The sequence below is a fragment of the Coregonus clupeaformis genome, chromosome 23, assembly GCF_020615455.1.
Source record: "Coregonus clupeaformis isolate EN_2021a chromosome 23, ASM2061545v1, whole genome shotgun sequence".
Classification (NCBI taxonomy): domain Eukaryota; kingdom Metazoa; phylum Chordata; class Actinopteri; order Salmoniformes; family Salmonidae; genus Coregonus; species Coregonus clupeaformis.
In genome coordinates, this window is record NC_059214.1 from 13,874,778 (window position 1) to 13,885,906 (window position 11,129).

Here is an 11,129-nt window from a genome sequence, read left to right on the forward strand (position 1 = left end):
ATCTGATCTTGCAAGACATTGATTTATGGAGCGATTTTAGTGTCAACAGAAATTGTATTTGAATTCGATACTTTTGAATTTGTATTAAGATATTGAATTTGAATTTAATATTTTTGAATTTGTAATGCACAAGTGTAATCATCGAATTCATAAATTGAACTTGTATTTCATGATTTGAAATTGAATTGAGTGAATATTGCATTCCGTTTTTTAAATTATATTTCGATTTAGTTGAAATTCAATATTTATATGTTCAGTTTCAATGTGGTAGATATTGCATTGATTGTCTGTGTATGACGTTTACAAACTATAATTTGAAGTTTCCTAAACTTCTCAGATACATTCAGGTCCGTGTGCTTATGGGTAATTCATATTTATTTTCATCTCAGCAAGGCCAAACAAGGAACTTAATCGTTTTATAATTTTTCTAGTTGAAAACCAAAACGAAAATTTAATTTTAACCTGTTCTCGTTCATGGTTTCCACATTGGGCATTGAGTAACAGAAAACAAATAACGATATAAATGTAATTTTTTTTTTTACCTGGAAGTACACGCCACCTAATAATGTTCACGGCGCATAGCGTGTGTGTTTACAGTCTGGGTTGAGCTGCAGTGTCCGCGGCACAGAGAAAAGGATGAGACATTTGTGTGACAGGAAGATAAAAATAGTAATGCCAGCTAAAATGCTTAACTTATCTTTAAGTTAGCATGCCAATAGAACGAACTCAACAACAACTGAACACAGTTGGCTTGCACTACTTGCTAGTAGGCTGGCTAGCCCTACCTGGCTACTGGCTATAGTCATGCTAGCTAGTGGAAGTAAGTTAGTCCCTCATGCTAGCTAGCTAGTAGTAGCTAGCTAGTGGAAGTAAGTTAACGTTAGTCCCTCAACCTGCTACAAAATGAAGCGGCCCGGGCAGAGGTACCTGCTGCAGAAAGCTGAGATTTCTACAGTACTTTCTGTAGCTAACTTAGCTACGCTAGATCTTCTGTTTGGCTTGTGCTTATTAGAAAACCTAGACCCACTCCAATTTGCATACCGCCCCAACAGATCCACAGATGATGCAATCTCTATTGCACTCCACACTGCCCTTTCCCACCTGGACAAGAGGAACACCTACGTGAGAATGCTATTCATTGACTACAGCTCAGCGTTCAACACCATAGTGCCCTCAAAGCTCATCACTAAGCTAAGGATCCTGGGACTAAACACCTCCCTCTGCAACGGGATCCTGGACTTCCTGACGGGCCGCCCCCAGGTGGTAAGGGTAGGTAACAACACATCTGCCACACTGATCCTCAACACGGGGGCCCCTCAGGGGTGCGTGCTCAGTCCCCTCCTGTACTCTCTGTTCACCCATGACTGCATGGCCAGGCACGACTCCAACACCATCATTAAGTTTGCAGACGACACAACAGTGGTAGGCCTGATCACCGACAACGATGAGACAGCCTATAGGGAGGAGGTCAGAGACCTGGCCGTGTGGTGCCAGGACAACAACCTCTCCCTCAACGTGACCAAGACAAAGGAGATGATTGTGGACTACAGTAAAAAAAAGAGGACTGAGCACGCCCCCATTCTCATCGACGGGGCTGTAGTGGAACAGGTTGATAGCTTCAAGTTCCTTGGTGTCCACATCACCAACAAACTATCATGGTCCAAACACACCAAGACAGTCGTGAAGAGGGCACGACAAAGCCTATTCCCCCTCAGGAGACTGAAAAGATTTGGCATGGGTCCTCAGATCCTCAAAAAATTATACAGCTGCACCATCGAGAGCATCCTGGCTGGTTGCATCACCGCCTGGTATGGCAACTGCTTGGCCTCCGACCGCAAGGCACTACAGAGGGTAGTGCGTACGGCCCAGTACATCACTGGGGCCAAGCTTCCTGCCATCCAGGACCTCTATACCAGGCGGTGTCAGAGGAAGGCCCTCAAAATTGTCAAAGACTCCAGCCACCCTAGTCATAGACTGTTCTCCCTGCTACCGCACGGCAAGCGGTACCGTAGTGCCAAGTCTAGGTCCAAAAGACTTCTCAACAGCTTTTACCCCCAAGCCATAAGACTCCTGAACAGCTAATCATGGCTACCCGGACTATTTGCACTGCCCCCCCCACCCCATCCTTTTTACGCTGCTGCTACTCTGTTAATTATTTATGCATAGTCACTTTAACTCTACCCACATGTACATATTACTTCAATTATCTCAACTAGCCGGTGCCCCCGCACATTGACTCTGCACCGGTACCCCCCTGTATATATAGCCTCCCTACTGTTATTTTATTTTACTTCTGCTCTTTTTTTCTCAACACTTTTTTTGTTGTTGTTTTATTTTAACTTTTTTTGTTAAAATAAATGCACTGTTGGTTAAGGGCTGTAAGTAAGCATTTCACTGTAATGTCTGCACCTGTTGTATTCGGCGCATGTGACCAATAAAATTTGATTTGATTTGATTAACTGAGTAGGCTAATAATGAACTTCAGTTACTGTAAATGGTTACCTATCAGACCCTTTGCATAGCTATTTCTTACACTTTCAATACAACAATATCCAGTTAAGCTACAGTCAATGCTGATATTGTGTGTGTGTGGGTTCAGAATGTGCCCGCAGGAGGATACAGTATGGCATCTGAGCAGATGATCATGAACTTCATCCAGTTACATCAGCCAATACAGTAAGTTAAAATCAGCATTTTTAATTGGTGTGGGTATAATTCACAAACCTCCTTTCCTGCTTACTGAAAGGCAGATGTAGAAAAGGCATAATGGCGAGGATACTACATGAATTGCTATGACAATTGACCTACTTTTCTGAATGTATACCTACCACCTGTGGGGATCTATTTTCTTATAACTAGATGTGATGCCTAGCTTAGAAAGAATACATTAATGATTAAACATAATAGGTTTGTGCTGTACTGATATAGATTGTTTAACATAACAAGCTGTGATTAATGTGAGGAACCGTTAGGGGGTAGGCTGAGATACACACACACACACTGCCTCTTTGTTAAACTGCTCAAGGACATGTGTACTGCAACAAAAACAACTAACACCTGGCAACAGTGAAGCGCCAAGGGGCTGGGATCAGCCTGTGCGCCATCGATAGGTTGGGTAAGTTTAAACCACACCCAGCCTCTACTCTGACAGGCCCAGCAGGGAGCGGGAACTATCTCTGTCAGAGTATTTAAATAATAACTTATAACAATGGCTCAGTTCCCTGTCTGCCCTGCGTGGTGTTTCAGTGAGCCCGTATATACGAACATTATATTTACCATTCAAGTGTTTGCATTAATTAAAATACTAGTATATCTTAGAAGACGTGTTGACCTCTTTTGTTCCAATACCAGATTCGAATTGACGAAATTTAACACACCTTACAGGGGGGCTGATGTTCAATGATACAGAGAAAGTCTGATATTACTTGACTACTGATTTCCCCCCCACACTCTCCCTCCCTCTCATTGACAGGACCATTCACACAGTCCAGTCACTCAGCCCTATCCAGAAGCTCTCAAGGTCCTACACTACTTCCTCATGACTGTAAGTTTGCATATCTCTAACCCTGCTGTACCCTACTGTGCTGAGACAATCTGACTCTAGAACTTTATTACACTACTTTTAAATGGAATGTTCAACAGTGATTATTGATCTCTCTCTGCCATCCTCACAGCTCACTCACTCAGATGGTATGTAGGCTGTTGATGGCACCTACAGGCCTGTTTGAGGGACAGCTGGACAGAACATATCAGAATTCTTGGACCTCAGCTGAGACCCTCCTCTCCTTCCCTTGTCTTTCAACGAAAGCCCCTTTACACTTCCTGTTTGGCATGATGCTCTCAAGGCGTGTCTCTTTCTCATGTTGGGTGGTATTACCTATAGATGACTCCTAGACACTAACATAGTTTAATGTCAACATCATGCTATTTACTTGTTACCTGTGTGTTATTATACTGTGTCCCTTTCACATAATTTTAATGATCCCTCCACTGCCACATGCTCTGTCTTTCTCTCCAGAATACATTAGGGAAAGTTGCTTTGCTGTTGGCACCAATCCCAGGCTGCCAGACATCAACGACTTTATCCCCCTTATCCTAAACTTAGCTAACTCTTGTTCAACTGCTCTTTGATTAAAATCGGTTCAATTAAATGTTTACATTCACTTCAAGTGTGCTTTTTTACTGAAAGTAAAGTTCAACATTTCAAAGGATAACTTGAAGCATAAAGCCCATTTTCCAGTTGGTTTTGGATCAATAAAGCAGAGTAAAAACACACCAATCCCTGTCCTAATTTCAACAATGTGTACCAATGTGGTATATCACATTTTTTGTAGTAAACCTTGCTCATTGGTGCCCCTGGTCTGGAAACTCAGTCATATTTCTAGAGCTATTTTCAACTTCAGTATTCAACATGTTCTGGCTGCTCCCATAGGATATAGTAATTACAAAAGTGTACAACGCTGAAAGTAGGACTTAGGAATAAAAGCTCTCATGTGGTTTATCATTAGAATTTTGGTGGGCACTATGCTGGCCCAAAGGTTCCATGGTCACAATAAAGCTAGATTATGAATCAGAATGTCATGGGAATTTTCTACCACCATTAATTTCACCAGGATAACAGAGGACCTACTGCCTGATGCCTCTGGATCTGCAGATAGATACAGAGAAGATATTGTCTCAACACTCACCTTCCAATCGGTGTTGGCAACTCGATAGCATTGGAAATGACACCCTTCAAGTACTGAGCAAATGTCCAAATTAATGAAATGCCCTTAATTTGCATTGCGAATGTTGCTTTGATGGTTGTGATCAACAGTACCAATGTAAGAGTGGTAATTTGTAAGTCGCTCTGGATAAGAGCGTCTGCTAAATGACGTAAGTGTAATTAAATTAAATACAGCAGCAGTATTCTTATGATCCAGCAGACTGCTGGGAAACGCTGTTATAATCCAAATCGAGCAGCTTGAGTTCCATTACTCAGTGTTGAAGTCCTTAAACCCACACCCACATTTCTGAAACGTTTTACCTGCTGTGCTCTGCTCACTATACTATCAACTTAAAGTGCAACATCCTCCTGTTTCGTAAAAATAAATATGAACACAGAGCAGTATACAAGCTACATGTAAAATACACTGCTCAAATAAATAAAGGGAACACTTAAACAACACAATGTAACTCCAAGTCAATCACACTTCTGTGAAATCAAACTGTCCACTTAGGAAGCAACACTGATTGACAATACATTTCACATGCTGTTGTGCAAATGGAATAGACAACAGGTGGAAATTATAGTCAATTAGCAAGACCCCCAATAAAGGACTGGTTTTGCAGGTTGTGACCACAGACCACTTCTCAGTTCCTATGCTTCCTGGCTGATGTTTTGGTCACTTTTGAATGCTGGCGGTGCTTTCACTCTAGTGGTAGCATGAGACGGAGTCTACAACCCACACAAGTGGCTCAGGTAGCGCAGCTCATCCAGGATGGCACATCAATGCGAGCTGTGGCAAGAAGGTTTCCTGTGTCTGTCAGCGTAGTGTCCAGAGCATGGAGGCGCTACCAGGAGACAGGCCAGTACACCAGGAGACGTGGAGGAGGCCGTAGGAGGGCAACAACCCAGCAGCAGGACTGCTACCTCCGCCTTTGTGCAAGGAGGAGCAGGAGGAGCACTGCCAGAGCCCTGCAAAATGACCTCCAGAAGGCCACAAATGGCATGTGTCTGCTCAAACGGTCAGAAACAGACTCCATGAGGGTGGTATGAGGGCCCGACGTCCACAGGTGGGGGTTGTGCTTACAGCCCAACACCGTGCAGGACGTTTGGCATTTGCCAGAGAACACCAAGATTGGCAAAAATCGCCACTGGCGCCCTGTGCTCTTCACAGATGAAAGCAGGTTCACACTGAGCACATGTGATAGACGTGACAGAGTCTGGAGACGCCGTGGAGAACGTTCTGCTGCCTGCAACATCCTCCAGCATGACCGGTTTGGCGGTGGGTCAGTCATGGTGTGGGGTGGCATTTCTTTGGGGGGGCCGCACAGCCCTCCATGTGCTCGCCAGAGGTAGCCTGACTGCCATTAGGTACCGAGATGAGATCCTCAGACCCCTTGTGAGACCATATGCTGGTACGGTTGGCCCTGGGTTCCTCCTAATGCAAGACAATGCTAGACCTCATGTGGCTGGAGTGTGTCAGCAGTTCCTGCAAGAGGAAGGCATTGATGCTATGGACTGGCCCGCCCGTTCCCCAGACCTGAATCCAATTGAGCACATCTGGGACATCATGTCTCGCTCCATCCACCAACGCCACATTGCACCACAGACTGTCCAGGAGTTGGCGGGTGCTTTAGTCCAGGTCTGGGAGGAGATCCCTCAGGAGACCATCCTCCACCTCATCAGGAGCATGCCCAGGCGTTGTAGGGAGGTCATACAGGCACGTGGAGGCCACACACACTACTGAGCCTCATTTTGACTTGTTTTAAGGACATTACATCAAAGTTGGATCAGCCTGTAGTGTGGTTTTCCACTTTAATTTTGAGTGTGACTCCAAATCCAGACCACCATGGGTTGATAAATTTGATTTCCATTGATAATTTTTGTGTGATTTTGTTGTCAGCACATTCAACTGTGTAAAGAAAAAAATATTTAATAAGATTATTTCATTCATTCATGTTATTTTAGTGTTCCCTTTATTTTTTTGAGCAGTGTATAACACCAGAATTGGATGACCTTCCCTTAGATATAAATCAACACAAAAACACTATAGATCTTTGCCAAATATGAGAGGTCTATCTCTAAAACTGCGTTGGAAACACTTTTGACATATGTATTAATCATAACAGATAATGGCAATGCACCATTCTACATATATCTACGAGTGATATAAATGCTGTGACAATACATTTTGATTTGGCCTATAGTGGTGACAGACTGTACTGTCAAACAAAGCTGAGAGAGCGTGAAAGACTACTGGAGATGTAGCTTCATCCAACTCACTGCAGTTAGCCAGTAAAATATTCTAGGTTATGTTTTGCTGGCATTGTTTCAAAGCTTTTATGCTCTCTATTACCCTGATTTGAAGTTTAACGACACTGAGTCCATCGTGATATGGAATAAGGGTTTATTAGACACATACAGTGCATTCGGGAAGTATTCAGACCCCTTGACTTTTTCCAAAGTTTGTTACGTTACAGCCTTATTCTAAAATGGATTAAAACGTCAATCTACACACAATACCCCCATAAAAACAAAAACTGGTTTTTAGAAATGTTTGCAAATGTAATAAAAATAAACAACTAAAATATCACATTTACATAAGTATTCAGACCCTTTACTCAGTACTTTGTTGAAGCACCTTTGGCAGCGATTACAGCCTCCAGTCTTCTTGGGTATGACTCTACAAGTTTGGCGCACCTGTACCCGAAGCCACTCCTGCGTTGTCTTGGCTGTGTGCTTAGGGTCGTTGTCCTGTTGGAAGGTGAACCTTCACCCCAGTCTGAGGTCCTGAGTGCTCTGGAGCATGTTTTCATCAAGGATATTTCTGTACTTTGCTCTGTTCATCTTTCCCTCGATTCTGACTAGTCTCCCATTCCCTGCCGCTGAAAAACATCCCCACATCATGATGCTTCACCGTAGGGATGGTGCCAGGTTTCCTCCAGACGTGACGCTTGGCATTCAGGCCAAAGAGTTCAATCTTGGTTTCATCAGACCAGAGAATCTTGTTTCCCATGGCCTGAGAGTCTTTATGTGCCTATTGGCAAACTCCAAGTGGGCTGTCATGTGCCTTTTACTGAGGAGTGGCTTCCATCTGGCCACTCTACCATAAAGGCCTGATTGGTGGAGAGCTGCAGAGATGGTTGTCCTTCTGGAAGATACTTCCATGTCCACAGAGGAACTCTGGAGCTCTGTCAGAGTGACCATCGGGTTCTTGGTCACCTCCCTGACCAAGGCCCTTCTCCCCCAATTGCTCAGTTTGGCCGGCAGGCCAGCTCTAGGAAGAGTTTTGGTGGTTCCAAACGTCTTCCATTTAAGAATGATGGAGGCCACTGTGTTCTTGGGGACCTTAAATGCTGCAGACATTTTTGGGTACCCTTCCCCAGATCTGTGCCTGGACACAATCCTGTCTCGGTGCTCTACAGACAATTACTTCAACCTCATGACTTGGTTTTTGCTCTGACATGCACTCTCAACTGTGGGACCTTATATAGACAGGTGTGTGCCTTTCCAAGTCATGTCCAATCAATTGAATTGACCACAGTTGAAACATCTCAAGGATGATCAATGGAAACAGGATGCACCTGAACTCAATTTTGAGTCTCATAGCAAAGGGTCTGAATACTTATGTAAATAAGGTATCTATTTTTTGTGCCTGGAGCAGAGAGAGTAGGGTAGAAACTCATCAAGACAAACCCTACTTAGTATGCTATGCTTTCTCTGATTGTTATGCCAGTGTGAAAGAGATTGCAAACACAGGGGGGAAATGCACATGATGTAAGATGACCTGAAAGAGTTATTCATACAGACAGTGTGATTGATAAGTGAAACTCACAGGCATCTTGAAGCCGAAGTAGGCTAGGCACCTACGAAGGTGAGGGGCACGGAGATGCCAAACCACAAAGCCAAGATGGCCACCAGCGTGCCAAAGTGGATGGCTGCCAAGAAGCCCTCCACCCACAGGATCAGGTTAATCAGGAAGTCTGCAAACGAGGGAGGGAGAGAAAAGGGGGGGGGCAGTGAATATCTCACTGGAAAAAGGGGCAACAACATCACCCCCATAATTTCCATAAGTCTAAAGACATGTTTCAATATTTTTTCAGTCAAGCATGTTGCCATGATGTGTAGAAGCTGTTATTGACAAAAGGGAATATTAATTATAAATACATAGAAAACGTTGTTGTTCCATGTACAATAGATTGAGAAGGAGTATTCATTTGAAAAGTGGTAGTGGATTGCATATGGATTTTAGTCATCCTAGCGAATAATTAAAATTAAAATGTAGTCCACTCCCGATCAGCTAAACGTTCACATTTGCAAAATAAGGACATACAACCAACACAACACTTACTGTTCTTGTTACAAATGCATGACTATTGTCTCATTGTTTGAAGAAGTGTACTTACTGTGATCAATATGTGGTTGACCCACTGGCTATCCTAAGTTGAATGCACCAATTTGTAAGTCACTCTGGATAAGAGCGTCTGCTAAATGACTTAAATGTAAATGTCTCAAGTTAATCAGGACAGCCCTGATCAACAGTCACAAAGTGCTTTACAGATACCCAGCCTAAAACCCCAAAGAGCAAGCAATGCAGAGGCAGAAGCACAGTGACTACCTGGGCTAAACTTGATCAGCAGAAGTCTGGGACAAGGTAGAACGCCCAGTGAAGTCAGTCCAGGGGTCCACAGCTGCAGTCTGAATGGCAGCACAACCAGGGGCTCAGGTCCTCCGGGAGGGGAGACATAGAGAGAAGGGGGGAAGGGGGTGTTAGTGGGAGCATGCCCAAGATCAGTGCCTAACATCAGTGTTACACTAGTGTATACACCCTTATGTTATAATAGGGAAATTGTGTTTCCATAGCTAGGGCTGACAGTGAGGATTTGTGAAGAGCAGAATCAACAACCTCTGCATAATCAAACAGTTGGTTTGGGAGAAGGTGTTACAGTTCACTGTTAGCCATTGTTATGTAAATGAAAGTGGCCTGGCTTTGGCCCCAAGTGAGAGCAGGTCCGTCGGAGCCATGGTCCAGTGAGACACGGGTGCCGGTCCGTGTAGACGGAAACAGAAAAGTCTGAATCTTTTGGGTAAAACACTGAGGAAATGCACAAGTGCTGATCTAGGGTCAGGTCCCACCATTCAATTGAACTTATTTAATTATGATCTAAAAGTAAAAACTATTCTAAAACACTTTGTGAATATGGGTCCAGATAAGACAAGTTGACCATAGCCACCCGGCACATAAACTATTGTAGAATAATTACTGGGGACTGAAAATCAAATGTTATTTGTCATATGCGCCGAATACAACAGGTATTACAGTGAAATGCTTACTTACAAGCACTTAACCAACAATGCAACTGTAAGAAAGAATACCAACAACTTTTGTTTTTAAGAAATAGCAAAAAATAACTACATTAAATCAAAACAAATACTAAAAATATATTTTTAAAAATGTCACCCCTGGACAGTGTCTGTGTGGCTAGCAGAGGTGTGCTTAGCAGATCTGAAAGAGAGGCACAACATCATTTGAATGAGAATTCAGTCCACTTGACAATAACACAGAATTCAGTATTCTTCATTCTGATGATTTGTCCAACTTGAGACATATAGAAATACAGTATATATTAAAACATATTATGCAATGTAACACAGATACAGATTATGTGCATGTGGTGGTTTCAAATAATAATGTTACTACAGATAGCTAGCTCTATCCATGCTTTTCCTGAAAATGTCTATCTGATGTTATAGCTAGCTAGTTGATGTTGTTCTAGCTAACACACCCAAAGTGGTATTTTCTCCTCCTCGATGGTCTGCAGATGCATGACTACATGATCATGATGTTGTGGCTGTAACAATTAACAGACACTAGAACAACAACAACTAGCTAGCTATATCAGATATACGTTTTTTTTTAGGAAGAGCAGCTCATATAACAAGCAAATAAAATGAATATCATTACATTGGTTCGACATCTAGCTAGCTAATCAAGACATAAAAAAGGTGAGATCTATCAGATTCTCTTTGTAGCAGTTAGCTCTCATCTTGTCTGGGCACTGTCGTGTTTTTCTTTGCTGCTTGCTTGCAGAGCAGCTGTTACAGCACATAATTTTTTTTTACAACTACAAAACTTTTGGCAGAGTTTAGATGCTAAATTAGTGATAACTCAGTGCAAGCAGATTCGAAATAGGCAAACGTATTTTGATTCACAGAAGATTCCCCAGTTGCAAGTTTAGTAAAGTAGTTGCATTCATTCGCAAATGAAGTTGCGTGCTTGCAAGTGTTGTATTTATTCACACATCACTTACGTGCTTGTAAGTGTTGTGTGCAACTACAAAACTGATAATACAGGTGCAACTCATACTTTACATGCATGTACACTTATGTCTCTATTTTACGTTCGTACACAGGGGCCACTGTG

The 11,129-nt window shown here is 42.9% G+C and overlaps 1 long non-coding RNA gene across 1 annotated transcript; it reads left to right on the plus strand.

Annotated features, from left to right (window-relative positions):
- Nucleotides 1-547: 547 nt before the first annotated feature.
- Nucleotides 548-4,155, plus strand: LOC121536637. The gene is made up of 4 exons (XR_005994890.1): nt 548-669; nt 2,600-2,676; nt 3,473-3,544; nt 3,675-4,155. It is a non-coding gene; the product is annotated as an uncharacterized LOC121536637 (long non-coding RNA).
- The last annotated feature ends 6,974 nt before the right edge of the window (nt 4,156-11,129 follow it).